Raw genomic sequence first — 22499 nt, forward strand, 5'->3', positions numbered from 1 at the left:
GAATGAGGTGATGATACTTAGTAGCTTTGGTGGACATCCGATCTTTTCTAGTAGTCTGAAGAGACCACGTCTGCTGACGAGGTCAAAGGCTTTGGTGAGATCAATGAAAGCAATGTAGAGGGGCATCTGTTGTTCACGGCATTTCTCCTGTATCTGACGAAGGGAGAACAGCATGTCAATAGTCGATCTCTCTGCACGAAAGCCACACTGTGCCTCAGGGTAGACGCGCTCGACCAGCTTCTGGAGCCTGTTCAGAGCGACTCGAGCAAAGACTTTCCCCACTATGCTGAGCAGGGAGATTCCACGGTAGTTGTTGCAGTCACCGCGGTCACCTTTGTTTTTTACTGACACCAAGTCACAAAGACATACACTGATATCCAGTAACACAGACACAAACTTACACCAAGTAACACAGACATACACTGACACCCAGTAACAGAGACACACACTTACACCAAGAAACAAAGACATACACTGACACCCAGTAACAAAGACACAAACTTACACCAAGTAACACAGACATACACTGACACCCAGTAACAAAGACATACACTTACACCAAGTATTTTGACATACACTGACACCAAGTAACAAAGACATACACTGAAACCCAGTAACAAAGACAGACACTGACACGCAGTAACACAGACACACACTTACATCAAGTAACACAGACACACACTGAGAACCAGTAACACAGAAACACACTTACACCAAGCAACAAAGACATACACTGACACCCAGTAAAAAAGACACACACTTACACCAAGTCACAAAGACATACACTGATACCCAGTAACACAGACTCACACTTACACCAAGTAACAAAGACAGACACTGATACCCAGTAACACAGATAAGCACTTACACCAAGTAACAAAGACATACACTGACACCCAGTAACAAAGACATACACTGACACCGGGTAACACAGACACACACGGACAGCAAGTAACAAAGACACACACTTACACCAAGTAACAGAGACACACACTGACACCCAGTAACACACACTGACACACAGTAACAAAGACATACTCTGACACCCAGGAACAAAGACACACACTGACACCGGGTAACACAGACACACACGGACAGCAAGTAACAAATACACACACTTACGCCAAGTAACAAAGACACACACTGACACCAAGTAACACAGACATACACTGACACCAAGTAACAAAGACAGACAATTGCACCAAGTAACAAAGACATACACTTACACCAAGTATTTTGACATACACTGACACCAAGTAACAAAGACATACACTGACACCCAGTAACAAAGACATACACTGACACCGGGTAACACAGACACACACGGACAGCAAGTAACAAATACACACACTTACGCCAAGTAACAAAGACACACACTGACACCAAGTAACACAGACATACACTGACACCAAGTAACAAAGACAGACAATTGCACCAAGTAACAAAGACATACACTTACACCAAGTATTTTGACATACACTGACACCAAGTAACAAAGACATACACTGACACCCAGTAACAAAGACAGACACTGACACGCAGTAACACAGACACATACTTACACCAAGTAACACAGACACACACTGACAACCTGTAACACAGACACACACTTACACCAAGCAACAAAGACATACACTGACACCCAGTAAAAAAGACACACACTTACACCAAGTAACAAAGACATACACTGACACCCAGTAACAAAGACATACACTGACACCCAGTAACACAGACACACGCGAACACCATGTAACACAGACACACACTGACACCCGGTAACACAAACAAACATACTGACACCCAGTAACACAGACACACACTGACACCCAGTAACAAAGACATACACTGACACCCAGTAACACAGACACACACTGACACCAAGTAACAAAGACATACACTGACACCCAGTAACAAAGACACACACTTACACCAAGTAACAAAGACATACACTGACACCCAGTAACAAAGACATACACTGATACCAAGTCACAAAGACATACACTGATACCAAGTAACATAGACACACACTGACACCAAGTAACAAAGACATACAATTACACCAAGTAACAAAGACACACACTTACACCAAGTAACACAGACATACACTGACACCAAGTAACAAAGACATACACTTACACCAAGTAACAAAGACATACACTGACACCAAGTCACAAAGACAAAGACTGATACCCAGTAACACAGACACACACTTGCACCAAGTAACACAGACATACACTTACACCAAGTAACAAAGACATACACTGATACCCAGTAACACAGACACACACTTACACCAAGTAACAAAGACAGACACTGATACCCAGTAACACAGACACACACTTACACCAAGTAACAAAGACATACACTGACACCCAGTAACACACACTGATTCACAGTAACAAAGACATACACTGACACCCAGGAACACAGACAAACACTGACACCAAGTCACAAAGACATGCACTGATACCCAGTAACACAGACACACACTTCCACCAAGTAACAAAGACACACACTTACACCAAGTAACACAGACATACACTGACACCAAGTAACAAAGACAGACAATTGCACCAAGTAACAAAGACATACACTTACACCAAGTCACAAAGACACACACTGACACCCAGTAACAAAGACATACACTGATACCCAGGAACACACACACACACTTACACCAAGTAAAACAGACAGACACTGACACCAAGTAACAAAGACATAGACTGATACCCAGTAACACAGACACACACTTACACCAAGTAACACAGACATACACTTACACCAAGTAACAAAGACATACACTGATACCCAGTAACACAGACACACACTTACACCAAGTAACAAAGACAGACACTGATACCCAGTAACACAGACACACACTTACACCAAGTAACAAAGACATACACTGACACCCAGTAACACACACTGATTCACAGTAACAAAAACACACACTTACACCAAGTAACACAGACATACACTGACACCAAGTCACAAAGACACACACTGACACCCAGTAACAAAGACATACACTGACACCAAGTCACAAAGACATACACTGATACCCAGTAACACAGACACAAACTTCCACCAAGTAACACAGACATACACTGACACCCAGTAACACAGACATACACTTACACCAAGAAACAAAGACATACACTGACACCCAGTAACAAAGACATACACTTACACCAAGTTTTTTGACATACACTGACACCAAGTAACAAAGACATATACTGACACCCAGTAACAAAGACAGACACTGACACCCAGTAACACAGACACACACTTACACCAAGTAACACAGACACACACTGACAACCATTAACACAGACACACACTTACACCAAGCAACAAAGACATGCACTGACACCCAGTAAAAAAGACACACACTTACACCAAGTAACAAAGACATACACTGACACCCAGTAACAAAGACATACACTGACACCCAGTAACACAGACACACACGAACACCATGTAACACAGACACACACTGACACCCGGTAACACAAACAAACATACTGACACCCAGTAACACAGACACACAGTGACACCAAGTAACAAAGACATACACTGACACCCAGTAACACAGACACACACTGACACCAAGTAACAAAGACATACACTGACACCCAGTAACAAAGACACACACTTACACCAAGTAACAAAGACATACACTGACACCCAGTAACAAAGACATACACTGATACCAAGTCACAAAGACATACACTGATACCACGTAACATAGACACACACTGACACCAAGTAACAAAGACATACAATTACACCAAGTAACAAAGACACACACTTACACAAAGTAACACAGACATACACTGACACCAAGTAACAAAGACATACACTTACACCAAGTAACAAAGACATACACTGACACCAAGTCACAAAGACACAGACTGATACCCAGTAACACAGACACACACTTGCACCAAGTAACACAGACATACACTTACACCAAGTAACAAAGACATACACTGATACCCAGTAACACAGACACACACTTACACCAAGTAACAAAGACAGACACTGATACCCAGTAACACAGACACACACACTTACACCAAGTAACAAAGACATACACTGACACCCAGTAACACACACTGATTCACAGTAACAAAGACATACACTGACACCCAGGAACACAGACAAACACTGACACCAAGTCACAAAGACATGCACTGATACCCAGTAACACAGACACACAATTCCACCAAGTAACAAAGACACACACTTACACCAAGTAACACAGACATACACTGACACCAAGTAACAAAGACAGACAATTGCACCAAGTAACAAAGACATACACTTACACCAAGTCACAAAGACACACACTGACACCCAGTAACAAAGACATACACTGATACCCAGGAACACACACACACACTTACACCAAGTAAAACAGACAGACACTGACAACAAGTAACAAAGACATAGACTGATACCCAGTAACACAGACACACACTTACACCAAGTAACACAGACATACACTTACACCAAGTAACAAAGACATACACTGATACCCAGTAACACAGACACACACTTACACCAAGTAACAAAGACAGACACTGATACCCAGTAACACAGACACACACTTACACCAAGTAACAAAGACATACACTGACACCCAGTAACACACACTGATTCACAGTAACAAAAACACACACTTACACCAAGTAACACAGACATACACTGACACCAAGTCACAAAGACACACACTGACACCCAGTAACAAAGACATACACTGACACCAAGTCACAAAGACATACACTGATACCCAGTAACACAGACACAAACTTCCACCAAGTAACACAGACATACACTGACACCCAGTAACACAGACACACACTTACACCAAGAAACAAAGACATACACTGACACCCAGTAACAAAGACACAAACTTACACCAAGTAACACAGACATACACTGACACCCAGTAACACAGACACACACTTACACCAAGAAACAAAGACATACACTGACACCCAGTAACAAAGACATACACTTACACCACGTTTTTTGACATACACTGACACCAAGTAACAAAGACATATACTGACACCCAGTAACAAAGACAGACACTGACACCCAGTAACACAGACACACACTTACACCAAGTAACACAGACACACACTGACAACCATTAACACAGACACACACTTACACCAAGCAGCAAAGACATGCACTGACACCCAGTAAAGAAGACACACACTTACACCAAGTAACAAAGACATACACTGACACCCAGTAACAAAGACATACACTGACACCCAGTAACACAGACACACACGGACACCATGTAACACAGACACACACTGACACCCGGTAACACAAACAAACATACTGACAACCAGCAACACAGACACACACTTACACCAAGTAACAAAGACATACACGGACACCCAGTAACAAAGACATACACTGACACCCAGTAACACAGACACACACGGACACCAAGTAACAAAGACACACACTGACACCAAGTAACAAAAACATACACTGACACCAAGTCACAAAAACACTCACTGACACCCAGTAACAAAGACATTCACTGACACCAAGTCACAAAGACATACACTGATACCCAGTAACAAAGACATACACTGATACCCAGTAACACAGACACACACTTACACCTAGTAACAAAGACACACACTGATACCCAGTAACACACACTGATTCACAGTAACAAAGACATACACTGACACCCAGGAACACAGACACACACTGACACCAAGTCACAAAGACATGCACTGATACCCAGTAACACAGACACACACTTCCACCAAGTAACAAAGACACACACTTACACCAAGTAACACAAACATACACTGACACCAAGTCACAAAGACACACACTGACACCCAGTAACAAAGACATACACTGACACCAATTCACAAAGACATACACTGATACCCAGTAACACAGACACAAACTTACACCAAGTAACACAGACATACACTGACACCCAGTAACAAAGACACACACTTACACCAAGAAACAAAGACATACACTGACACCCAGTAACAAAGACACAAACTTACACCAAGTAACACAGACATACACTGACACCCAGTAACACAGACACACACTGACACCAAGACACAAAGACATACACTGACACCCAGTAACAAAGACATACACTTACACCAAGTATTTTGACATACACTGACACCAAGTAACAAAGACATACACTGACACCCAGTAAAAAAGACAGACACTGACACCCAGTAACACAGACACACACTTACATCAAGTAACACAGACACACACTGACAACCAGTAACACAGACACACACTTACACCAAGCAACAAAGACATACACTGACACCCAGTAAAAAAGACACACACTTACACCAAGTCACAAAGACATACACTGATACCCAGTAACACAGACACACACTTACACCAAGTAACAAAGACAGACACTGATACCCAGTAACACAGATAAGCACTTACACCAAGTAACAAGGACATACACTGACACCCAGTAACAAAGACATACACTGACACCCAGTAACACAGACACACACGGACACCAAGTAACAAAGACACACACTTACACCAAGTAACACAGACACACACTGACACCCAGTAACACTCACTGATACACAGTAACAAAGACATACTCTGACACCCAGGAACAAAGACACACACAGACACCAAGTAACAATGACACACATTTATACCAAGTAACAAAGACACACACTGACACCAAGTAACACAGACATACACTGACACCAAGTAACAAAGACAGACAATTGCACCAAGTAACAAAGACATACACTTACACCAAGTATTTTGACATACACTGACACCAAGTAACAAAGACATACACTGACACCCAGTAACAAAGACAGACACTGACACGCAGTAACACAGACACACACTTACACCAAGTAACACAGACACACACTGACAACCAGTAACAAAGACATACACTTATACCAAGTAACAAAGTCAGACACTGATACCCAGTAACACAGACACACACTTACACCAAGTAACAAAGACATACACTGACACCCAGTAACACACACTGATTCACAGTAACAAAGACAGACACTGACACCCAGGAACACAGACACACACTGACACCAAGTCACAAAGACATGCACTGATACCCAGTAACACAGACACACACTTCCACCAAGTAACAAAAACACACACTTACACCAAGTATTTTGACATACACTGACACCAAGTAACAAAGACATACACTGACACCCAGTAACAAAGACAGACACTGACACCCAGTAACACAGACACACACTTACACCAAGCAACAAAGACATACACTGACACCCAGTAAAAAAGACACACACTTACACCAAGTAACAAAGACATACACTGACACCCAGTAACAAAGACATGCACTGACACCCAGTAACACAGACACACACGGACACCATGTAACACACACACACACTGACACCCGGTAACACAAACAAACATACTGACACCCAGCAACACAGAAACACACTTACACCAAGTAACAAAGACATACACGGACACCCAGTAACAAAGACATACACTGGCACCCAGTAACACAGACACACACTTACACCAAGTAACAAAGACACACACTTACACCAACTAACAAAGACATACACTGACAAAAAGTCACAAAGACACACACTGACACCCAGTACCAAAGACATACACTGACACCAAGTCACAAAGACATACACTGATACCCAGTAACAAAGACATACACTGATACCCAGTAACACAGACACACACTTACACCTAGTAACAAAGACACACACTGATACCCAGTAACACACACTGATTCACAGTAACAAAGACATACACTGACACCCAGGAACACAGACACACACTGACACCAAATCACAAAGACATGCACTGATACCCAGTAACACAGACACACACTTCCACCAAGTAACAAAGACACACACTTACAACAAGTAACACAGACATAAACTGACACCAAGTCACAAAGACACACACTGACACCCAGTAACAAAGACATACACTGACACCAGGTCACAAAGACATACACTGATACCCAGTAACACAGACACAAACTTACACCAAGTAACACAGACATACACTGACACCCAGTAACACAGACACACACTTACACCAAGAAACAAAGACATACCCTGACACCCAGTAACAAAGACACAAACTTACACCAAGTAACACAGACATACACTGACACCCAGTAACACAGACACACACTTACACCAAGAAACAAAAACATACACTGACACCCAGTAACAAAGACATACACTTACACCAAGTATTTGACATACACTGACACCAAGTAACAAAGACATACACTGACACCCAGTAACAAAGACAGACACTGACACCCAGTAACATAGACACACACTTACATCAAGTAACACAGACACACACTGAGAACCAGTAACACAGACACACACTGACACCAAGAAACAAAGACATACACTGACACCCAGTAACAAAGACATACACTTACACCAAGTATTTTGACATACACTGACACCAAGTAACAAAGACATACACTGACACCCAGTAACAAAGGCAGACACTGACACGCAGTAACACAGACACACACTTACACCAAGTAACACAGACACACACTGAGAACCAGTAACACAGACACACACTGACACCAAGAAACAAAGACATACACTGACACCCAGTAACAAAGACATACACTTACACCAAGTATTTTGACACACACTTACACCAAGCAACAAAGACATACACTGACACCCAGTAACAAAGACATACACTTATACCAAGTAACAAAGACAGACACTGATACCCAGTAACACAGACACACACTTACACCAAGTAACAAAGACATACACTGACACCCAGTAACACACACTGATTCACAGTAACAAAGACAGACACTGACACCCAGGAACACAGACACACACTGACACCAAGTCACAAAGACATGCACTGATACCCAGTAACACAGACACACACTTCCACCAAGTAACAAAAACACACACTTACACCAAGTATTTTGACATACACTGACACCAAGTAACAAAGACATACACTGACACCCAGTAACAAAGACAGACACTGACACCCAGTAACACAGACACACACTTACACCAAGCAACAAAGACATACACTGACACCCAGTAAAAAAGACACACACTTACACCAAGTAACAAAGACATACACTGACACCCAGTAACAAAGACATGCACTGACACCCAGTAACACAGACACACACGGACACCATGTAACACACACACACACTGACACCCGGTAACACAAACAAACATACTGACACCCAGCAACACAGAAACACACTTACACCAAGTAACAAAGACATACACGGACACCCAGTAACAAAGACATACACTGGCACCCAGTAACACAGACACACACTTACACCAAGTAACAAAGACACACACTTACACCAAGTAACAAAGACATACACTGACAAAAAGTCACAAAGACACACACTGACACCCAGTACCAAAGACATACACTGACACCAAGTCACAAAGACATACACTGATACCCAGTAACAAAGACATACACTGATACCCAGTAACACAGACACACACTTACACCTAGTAACAAAGACACACACTGATACCCAGTAACACACACTGATTCACAGTAACAAAGACATACACTGACACCCAGGAACACAGACACACACTGACACCAAGTCACAAAGACATGCACTGATACCCAGTAACACAGACACACACTTCCACCAAGTAACAAAGACACACACTTACAACAAGTAACACAGACATAAACTGACACCAAGTCACAAAGACACACACTGACACCCAGTAACAAAGACATACACTGACACCAAGTCACAAAGACATACACTGATACCCAGTAACACAGACACAAACTTACACCAAGTAACACAGACATACACTGACACCCAGTAACACAGACACACACTTACACCAAGAAACAAAGACATACCCTGACACCCAGTAACAAAGACACAAACTTACACCAAGTAACACAGACATACACTGACACCCAGTAACACAGGCACACACTTACACCAAGAAAAAAAAACATACACTGACACCCAGTAACAAAGACATACACTTACACCAAGTATTTGACATACACTGACACCAAGTAACAAAGACATACACTGACACCCAGTAACAAAGACAGACACTGACACCCAGTAACATAGACACACACTTACATCAAGTAACACAGACACACACTGAGAACCAGTAACACTGACACACACTTACAACAAGCAACAAAGACATACACTGACACCCAGTAAAAAAGACACACACTTACACCAAGTCACAAAGACATACACTGATACCCAGTAACACAGACTCACACTTACACCAAGTAACAAAGACAGACACTGATACCCAGTAACGCAGATAAGCACTTACACCAAGTAACAAAGACATACACTGACACCCAGTAACAAAGACATACACTGACACCCAGTAACACAGACACACACGGACACCAAGTAACAAAGACACACACTTACACCAAGTAACAAAGACACACACTGACACCCAGTAACACACACTGACACACAGTAACAAAGACATACTCTGACACCCAGGAACAAAGACACACACTGACACCAAGTAACAAAGACACACACTTACACCAAGTAACAAAGACACACACTGACACCAAGTAACACAGACATACACTGACACCAAGTAACAAAGACAGACAATTGCACCAAGTAACAAAGACATACACTTACACCAAGTATTTTGACATACACTGACACCAAGTAACAAAGACATACACTGAAACCCAGTAACAAAGACAGACACTGACACGCAGTAACACAGACACACACTTACACCAAGTAACACAGACACACACTGACACCAAGTAACACAGACATACAGTGACACCAAGTAACAAAAACAGACAATTGCACCAAGTAACAAAGACATACACTTACACCAAGTATTTTGACATACACTGACACCAAGTAACAAAGACATACACTGACACCCAGTAACAAAGACAGACACTGACACGCAGTAACACAGACACACACTTACACCAAGTAACACAGACACACACTGACAACCAGTAACACAGACACACACTTACACCAAGTAACAAAGACATACACTGACACCCAGTAACAAAGATATACACTGACACCCAGTAACACAGACACACACGAACACCATGTAACACAGACACACACTGACACCCGTTAACACAAACAAACATACTGACACCCAGTAACACAGACACACACTTACACCAAGAAACAAAGACATACACTGACACCCAGTAACAAAGACATACAATTACACCAAGTTTTTTGACATACACTGACACCAAGTAACAAAGACATATACTGACACCCGGTAACAAAGACAGACACTGACACCCAGTAACACAGACACACACTTACACCAAGTAACACAGACACACACTGACAACCATTAACACAGACACACACTTACACCAAGCAACAAAGACATGCACTGACACCCAGTAAAAAAGACACACACTTACACCAAGTAACAAAGACATACACTGACACCCAGTAACAAAGACATACACTGACACCCAGTAACACAGACACACACGGACACCATGTAACACAGACACACACTGACACCCGGTAACACAAACAAACATACTGACACCCAGCAACACAGACACACACTTACACCAAGTAACAATGACATACACGGACACCCAGTAACAAAGACATACACTGACACCCAGTAACACAGACACACACGGACACCAAGTAACAAAGACACACACTGACACCAAGTAACAAAGACATACACTGACACCAAGTCACAAAAACACACACTGACACCCAGTAACAAAGACATACACTGACACCAAGTCACAAAGACATACACTGATACCCAGTAACAAAGACATACACTGATACCCAGTAACACAGACACACACTTACACCTAGTAACAAAGACACACACTGATACGCAGTAACACACATTGATTCACAGTAACAAAGACATACACTGACACCCAGGAACACAGACACACACTGACACCAAGTCACAAAGACATGCACTGATACCCAGTAACACAGACACACACTTCCACCAAGTAACAAAGACACACACTTACACCAAGTAACACAGACATACACTGACACCAAGTCACAAAGACACACACTGACACCCAGTAACAAAGACATACACTGACACCAAGTCACAAAGACATACACTGATACCCAGTAACACAGACACAAACTTACACCAAGTAACACAGACATACACTGACACCCAGTAACACAGACACACACTTACACCAAGAAACAAAGACATACACTGACACCCAGTAACAAAGACACAAACTTACACCAAGTAACACAGACATACACTGACACCCAGTAACACAGACACACACTGACACCAAGAAACAAAGACATACACTGACACCCAGTAACAAAGACATACACTTACACCAAGTATTTTGACATACACTGACACCAAGTAACAAAGACATACACTGACACCCAGTAAAAAAGACAGACACTGACACCCAGTAACACAGACACACACTTACATCAAGTAACACAGACACACACTGACAACCAGTAACACAGACACACACTTACACCAAGCAACAAAGACATACACTGACACCCAGTAAAAAAGACACATACTTACACCAAGTCACAAAGACATACACTGATACCCAGTAACACAGACACACACTTACACCAAATAACAAAGACATACACTGACACCCAGTAACAAAGACATACACTGACACCCAGTAACACAGACACACACGGACACCAAGTAACAAAGACACACACTTACACCTAGTAACACAGACACACACTGACACCCAGTAACACAGACATACACTGACACCAAGTAACAAAGACAGACAATTGCACCAAGTAACAAAGACATACACTTACACCAAGTATTTTGACATACACTGACACCAAGTAACAAAGACATACACTGACACCCAGTAACAAAGACAGACACTGACACGCAGTAACACAGACACACACTTACACCAAGTAACACAGACACACACTGACAACCAGTAACACAGACACACACTTACACCAAGCAACAAAGACATACACTGACACCCAGTAAAAAAGACACACACTTACACCACCTAACAAAGACATACACTGACACCCAGTAACAAAGACATACACTTACACCAAGTAACAAAGACAGACACTGATACCCAGTAACACAGACACACACTTACACCAAGTAACAAATACATACACTGACACCCAGTAACACACACTGATTCACAGTAACAAAGACAGACACTGACACCCAGGAACACAGACACACACTGACACCAAGTCACAAAGACATGCACTGATACCCAGTAACACAGACACACACTTCCACCAAGTAACAAAAACACACACTTACACCAAGTAACACAGACATACACTGACACCAAGTCACAAAGACACACACTGACATCCAGTAACAAAGACATACTCTGACACCAAGTCACAAAGACATACACTGATACCCAGTAACACAGACACAAACTTACACCAAGTAACACAGACATACACTGACACCCAGTAACATAGACACACACTTACACCAAGAAACAAAGACATACACTGACACCCAGTAACAAAGACACAAACTTACACCAAGTAACACAGACATACACTGACACCCAGTAACACAGTCACACACTTACACCAAGAAACAAAGACATACACTGACACCCAGTAACAAAGTCATACACTTGCACCAAGTATTTTGACATACACTGACACCAAGTAACAAAGACATACACTGACACCCAGTAACAAAGACATACACTGACAAAAAGTCACAAAGACACACACTGACACCCAGTACCAAAGACATACACTGACACCAAGTCACAAAGACATACACTGATACCCAGTAACAAAGACATACACTGATACCCAGTAACACAGACACACACTTACACCTAGTAACAAAGACACACACTGATACCCAGTAACACACACTGATTCACAGTAACAAAGACATACACTGACACCCAGGAACACAGACACACACTGACACCAAGTCACAAAGACATGCACTGATACCCAGTAACACAGACACACACTTCCACCAAGTAACAAAGACACACACTTACAACAAGTAACACAGACATAAACTGACACCAAGTCACAAAGACACACACTGACACCCAGTAACAAAGACATACACTGACACCAAGTCACAAAGACATACACTGATACCCAGTAACACAGACACAAACTTACACCAAGTAACACAGACATACACTGACACCCAGTAACACAGACACACACTTACACCAAGAAACAAAGACATACCCTGACACCCAGTAACAAAGACACAAACTTACACCAAGTAACACAGACATACACTGACACCCAGTAACACAGGCACACACTTACACCAAGAAAAAAAAACATACACTGACACCCAGTAACAAAGACATACACTTACACCAAGTATTTGACATACACTGACACCAAGTAACAAAGACATACACTGACACCCAGTAACAAAGACAGACACTGACACCCAGTAACATAGACACACACTTACATCAAGTAACACAGACACACACTGAGAACCAGTAACACAGACACACACTTACAAAAAGCAACAAAGACATACACTGACACCCAGTAAAAAAGACACACACTTACACCAAGTCACAAAGACATACACTGATACCCAGTAACACAGACTCACACTTACACCAAGTAACAAAGACAGACACTGATACCCAGTAACGCAGATAAGCACTTACACCAAGTAACAAAGACATACACTGACACCCAGTAACAAAGACATACACTGACACCCAGTAACACAGACACACACGGACACCAAGTAACAAAGACACACACTTACACCAAGTAACACAGACACACACTGACACCCAGTAACACACACTGACACACAGTAACAAAGACATACTCTGACACCCAGGAACAAAGACACACACTGACACCAAGTAACAAAGACACACACTTACACCAAGTAACAAAGACACACACTGACACCAAGTAACACAGACATACACTGACACCAAGTAACAAAGACAGACAATTGCACCAAGTAACAAAGACATACACTTACACCAAGTATTTTGACATACACTGACACCAAGTAACAAAGACATACACTGAAACCCAGTAACAAAGACAGACACTGACACGCAGTAACACAGACACACACTTACACCAAGTAACACAGACACACACTGACACCAAGTAACACAGACATACAGTGACACCAAGTAACAAAAACAGACAATTGCACCAAGTAACAAAGGCATACACTTACACCAAGTATTTTGACATACACTGACACCAAGTAACAAAGACATACACTGACACCCAGTAACAAAGACAGACACTGACACGCAGTAACACAGACACACACTTACACCTAGTAACAAAGACACACACTGATACGCAGTAACACACACTGATTCACAGTAACAAAGACATACACTGACACCCAGGAACACAGACACACACTGACACCAAGTCACAAAGACATGCACTGATACCCAGTAACACAGACACACACTTCCACCAAGTAACAAAGACACACACTTACACCAAGTAACACAGACATACACTGACACCAAGTCACAAAGACACACACTGACACCCAGTAACAAAGACATACACTGACACCAAGTCACAAAGACATACACTGATACCCAGTAACACAGACACAAACTTACACCAAGTAACACAGACATACACTGACACCCAGTAACACAGACACACACTTACACCAAGAAACAAAGACATACACTGACACCCAGTAGCAAAGACACAAACTTACACCAAGTAACACAGACATACACTGACACCCAGTAACACAGACACACACTGACACCAAGAAACAAAGACATACACTGACACCCAGTAACAAAGACATACACTTACACCAAGTATTTTGACATACACTGACACCAAGTAACAAAGACATACACTGACACCCAGTAAAAAAGACAGACACTGACACCCAGTAACACAGACACACACTTACATCAAGTAACACAGACACACACTGACAACCAGTAACACAGACACACACTTACACCAAGCAACAAAGACATACACTGACACCCAGTAAAAAAGACACATACTTACACCAAGTCACAAAGACATACACTGATACCCAGTAACACAGACACACACTTACACCAAATAACAAAGACATACACTGACACCCAGTAACAAAGACATACACTGACACCCAGTAACACAGACACACACGGACACCAAGTAACAAAGACACACACTTACAACTAGTAACACAGACACACACTGACACCCAGTAACACAGACATACACTGACACCAAGTAACAAAGACAGACAATTGCACCAAGTAACAAAGACATACACTTACACCAAGTATTTTGACATACACTGACACCAAGTAACAAAGACATACACTGACACCCAGTAACAAAGACAGACACTGACACGCAGTAACACAGACACACACTTACACCAAGTAACACAGACACACACTGACAACCAGTAACACAGACACACACATACACCAAGCAACAAAGACATACACTGACACCCAGTAAAAAAGACACACACTTACACCACCTAACAAAGACATACACTGACACCCAGTAACAAAGACATACACTTACACCAAGTAACAAAGACAGACACTGATACCCAGTAACACAGACACACACTTACACCAAGTAACAAATACATACACTGACACCCAGTAACACACACTGATTCACAGTAACAAAGACAGACACTGACACCCAGGAACACAGACACACACTGACACCAAGTCACAAAGACATGCACTGATACCCAGTAACACAGACACACACTTCCACCAAGTAACAAAAACACACACTTACACCAAGTAACACAGACATACACTGACACCAAGTCACAAAGACACACACTGACATCCAGTAACAAAGACATACTCTGACACCAAGTCACAAAGACATACACTGATACCCAGTAACACAGACACAAACTTACACCAAGTAACACAGACATACACTGACACCCAGTAACATAGACACACACTTACACCAAGAAACAAAGACATACACTGACACCCAGTAACAAAGACACAAACTTACACCAAGTAACACAGACATACACTGACACCCAGTAACACAGTCACACACTTACACCAAGAAACAAAGACATACACTGACACCCAGTAACAAAGTCATACACTTGCACCAAGTATTTTGACATACACTGACACCAAGTAACAAAGACATACACTGACACCCAGTAACAAAGACATACACTGACAAAAAGTCACAAAGACACACACTGACACCCAGTACCAAAGACATACACTGACACCAAGTCACAAAGACATACACTGATACCCAGTAACAAAGACATACACTGATACCCAGTAACACAGACACACACTTACACCTAGTAACAAAGACACACACTGATACCCAGTAACACACACTGATTCACAGTAACAAAGACATACACTGACACCCAGGAACACAGACACACACTGACACCAAGTCACAAAGACATGCACTGATACCCAGTAACACAGACACACACTTCCACCAAGTAACAAAGACACACACTTACAACAAGTAACACAGACATAAACTGACACCAAGTCACAAAGACACACACTGACACCCAGTAACAAAGACATACACTGACACCAAGTCACAAAGACATACACTGATACCCAGTAACACAGACACAAACTTACACCAAGTAACACAGACATACACTGACACCCAGTAACACAGACACACACTTACACCAAGAAACAAAGACATACCCTGACACCCAGTAACAAAGACACAAACTTACACCAAGTAACACAGACATACACTGACACCCAGTAACACAGGCACACACTTACACCAAGAAAAAAAAACATACACTGACACCCAGTAACAAAGACATAAACTTACACCAAGTATTTGACATACACTGACACCAAGTAACAAAGACATACACTGACACCCAGTAACAAAGACAGACACTGACACCCAGTAACATAGACACACACTTACATCAAGTAACACAGACACACACTGAGAACCAGTAACACTGACACACACTTACAACAAGCAACAAAGACATACACTGACACCCAGTAAAAAAGACACACACTTACACCAAGTCACAAAGACATACACTGATACCCAGTAACACAGACTCACACTTACACCAAGTAACAAAGACAGACACTGATACCCAGTAACGCAGATAAGCACTTACACCAAGTAACAAAGACATACACTGACACCCAGTAACAAAGACATACACTGACACCCAGTAACACAGACACACACGGACACCAAGTAACAAAGACACACACTTACACCAAGTAACACAGACACACACTGACACCCAGTAACACACACTGACACACAGTAACAAAGACATACTCTGACACCCAGGAACAAAGACACACACTGACACCAAGTAACAAAGACACACACTTACACCAAGTAACAAAGACACACACTGACACCAAGTAACACAGACATACACTGACACCAAGTAACAAAGACAGACAATTGCACCAAGTAACAAAGACATACACTTACACCAAGTATTTTGACATACACTGACACCAAGTAACAAAGACATACACTGAAACCCAGTAACAAAGACAGACACTGACACGCAGTAACACAGACACACACTTACACCAAGTAACACAGACACACACTGACACCAAGTAACACAGACATACAGTGACACCAAGTAACAAAAACAGACAATTGCACCAAGTAACAAAGGCATACACTTACACCAAGTATTTTGACATACACTGACACCAAGTAACAAAGACATACACTGACACCCAGTAACAAAGACAGACACTGACACGCAGTAACACAGACACACACTTACACCAAGTAACACAGACACACACTGACAACCAGTAACACAGACACACACTTACACCAAGTAACAAAGACATACACTGACACCCAGTAACAAAGATATACACTGACACCCAGTAACACAGACACACACGAACACCATGTAACACAGACACACACTGACACCCGTTAACACAAACAAACATACTGACACCCAGTAACACAGACACACACTTACACCAAGAAACAAAGACATACACTGACACCCAGTAACAAAGACATACAATTACACCAAGTTTTTTGACATACACTGACACCAAGTAACAAAGACATATACTGACACCCGGTAACAAAGACAGACACTGACACCCAGTAACACAGACACACACTTACACCAAGTAACACAGACACACACTGACAACCATTAACACAGACACACACTTACACCAAGCAACAAAGACATGCACTGACACCCAGTAAAAAAGACACACACTTACACCAAGTAACAAAGACATACACTGACACCCAGTAACAAAGACATACACTGACACCCAGTAACACAGACACACACGGACACCATGTAACACAGACACACACTGACACCCGGTAACACAAACAAACATACTGACACCCAGCAACACAGACACACACTTACACCAAGTAACAATGACATACACGGACACCCAGTAACAAAGACATACACTGACACCCAGTAACACAGACACACACGGACACCAAGTAACAAAGACACACACTGACACCATGTAACAAAGACATAAACTGACACCAAGTCACAAAAACACACACTGACACCCAGTAACAAAGACATACACTGACACCAAGTCACAAAAACACACACTGATACCCAGTAACAAAGACATACACTGATACCCAGTAACACAGACACACACTTACACCTAGTAACAAAGACACACACTGATACCCAGTAACACACACTGATTCACAGTAACAAAGACATACACTGACACCCAGGAACACAGAAACACACACACACCAAGTCACAAAGACATGCACTGATACCCAGTAACACAGACACACACTTCCACCAAGTAACAAAGACACACACTTACACCAAGTAACACAGACATACACTGACACCAAGTCACAAAGACACACACTGACACCCAGTAACAAAGACATACACTGACACCAAGTCACAAAGACATACACTGATACCCAGTAACACAGACACAAACTTACACCAAGTAACACAGACATACACTGACACCCAGTAACACAGACACACACTTACACCAAGAAACAAAGACATACACTGACACCCAGTAACAAAGACACAAACTTACACCAAGTAACACAGACATACACTGACACCCAGTAACACAGACACACACTGACACCAAGAAACAAAGACATACACTGACACCCAGTAACAAAGACATACACTTACACCAAGTATTTTGACATACACTGACACCAAGTAACAAAGACATACACTGACACCCAGTAAAAAAGACAGACACTGACACCCAGTAACACAGACACACACTTACATCAAGTAACACAGACACACACTGACAACCAGTAACACAGACACACACTTACACCAAGCAACAAAGACATACACTGACACCCAGTAAAAAAGACACACACTTACACCAAGTCACAAAGACATACACTGATACCCAGTAACACAGACACACACTTACACCAAATAACAAAGACAGACACTGATACCCAGTAACACAGATAAGCACTTACACCAAGTAACAAAGACATACACTGACACCCAGTAACAAAGACATACACTGACACCCAGTAACACAGACACACACGGACACCAAGTAACAAAGACACACACTTACACCTAGTAACACAGACACACACTGACACCCAGTAACACAGACATACACTGACACCAAGTAACAAAGACAGACAATTGCACCAAGTAACAAAGACATACACTTACACCAAGTATTTTGACATACACTGACACCAAGTAACAAAGACATACACTGACACCCAGTAACAAAGACAGACACTGACACGCAGTAACACAGACACACACTTACACCAAGTAACACAGACACACACTGACAACCAGTAACACAGACACACACTTACACCAAGCAACAAAGACATACACTGACACCCAGTAAAAAAGACACACACTTACACCACCTAACAAAGACATACACTGACACCCAGTAACAAAGACATACACTTACACCAAGTAACAAAGACAGACACTGATACCCAGTAACACAGACACACACTTACACCAAGTAACAAATACATACACTGACACCCAGTAACACACACTGATTCACAGTAACAAAGACAGACACTGACACCCAGGAACACAGACACACACTGACACCAAGTCACAAAGACATGCACTGATACCCAGTAACACAGACACACACTTCCACCAAGTAACAAAAACACACACTTACACCAAGTAACACAGACATACACTGACACCAAGTCACAAAGACACACACTGACATCCAGTAACAAAGACATACACTGACACCAAGTCACAAAGACATACACTGATACCCAGTAACACAGACACAAACTTACACCAAGTAACACAGACATACACTGACACCCATTAACACAGACACACACTTACACCAAGAAACAAAGACATACACTGACACCCAGTAACAAAGACACAAACTTACACCAAGTAACACAGACATACACTGACACCCAGTAACACAGTCACACACTTACACCAAGAAACAAAGACATACACTGACACCCAGTAACAAAGTCATACACTTGCACCAAGTATTTTGACATACACTGACACCAAGTAACAAAGACATACACTGACACCCAGTAACAAAGACAGACACTGACACCCAGTAACACAGACACACACTTACACCAAGTAACACAGACACACACTGACAACCAGTAACACAGACACACACTTACACCAAGCAACAAAGACATACACTGACACCCAGTAAAAAAGACACACACTTACACCAAGTAACAAAGACATACACTGACACCCAGTAACAAAGACATGCACTGACACCCAGGAACACAGACACACACGGACACCATGTAACACACACACACACTGACACCCGGTAACACAAACAAACATACTGACACCCAGCAACACAGACACACACTTACACCAAGTAACAAAGACATACACGGACACCCAGTAACAAAGACATACACTGGCACCCAGTAACACAGACACACACTTACACCAAGTAACAAAGACACACACTGACACCAAGTAACAAAGACATACACTGACAAAAAGTCACAAAGACACACACTGACACCCAGTACCAAAGACATACACTGACACCAAGTCACAAAGACATACACTGATACCCAGTAACAAAGACAGACACTGATACCCAGTAACACAGACACACACTTACACCTAGTAACAAAGACACACACTGATACCCAGTAACACACACTGATTCACAGTAACAAAGACATACACTGACACCCAGGAAAACAGACACACACTGACACCAAGTCACAAAGACATGCACTGATACCCAGTAACACAGACACACACTTCCACCAAGTAACAAAGACACACACTTACAACAAGTAACACAGACATAAACTGACACCAAGTCACAAAGACACACACTGACACCCAGTAACAAAGACATAC

The sequence above is a fragment of the Heterodontus francisci genome, unplaced genomic scaffold, assembly GCF_036365525.1.
Source record: "Heterodontus francisci isolate sHetFra1 unplaced genomic scaffold, sHetFra1.hap1 HAP1_SCAFFOLD_89, whole genome shotgun sequence".
Taxonomy (NCBI): Eukaryota; Metazoa; Chordata; class Chondrichthyes; order Heterodontiformes; family Heterodontidae; genus Heterodontus; species Heterodontus francisci.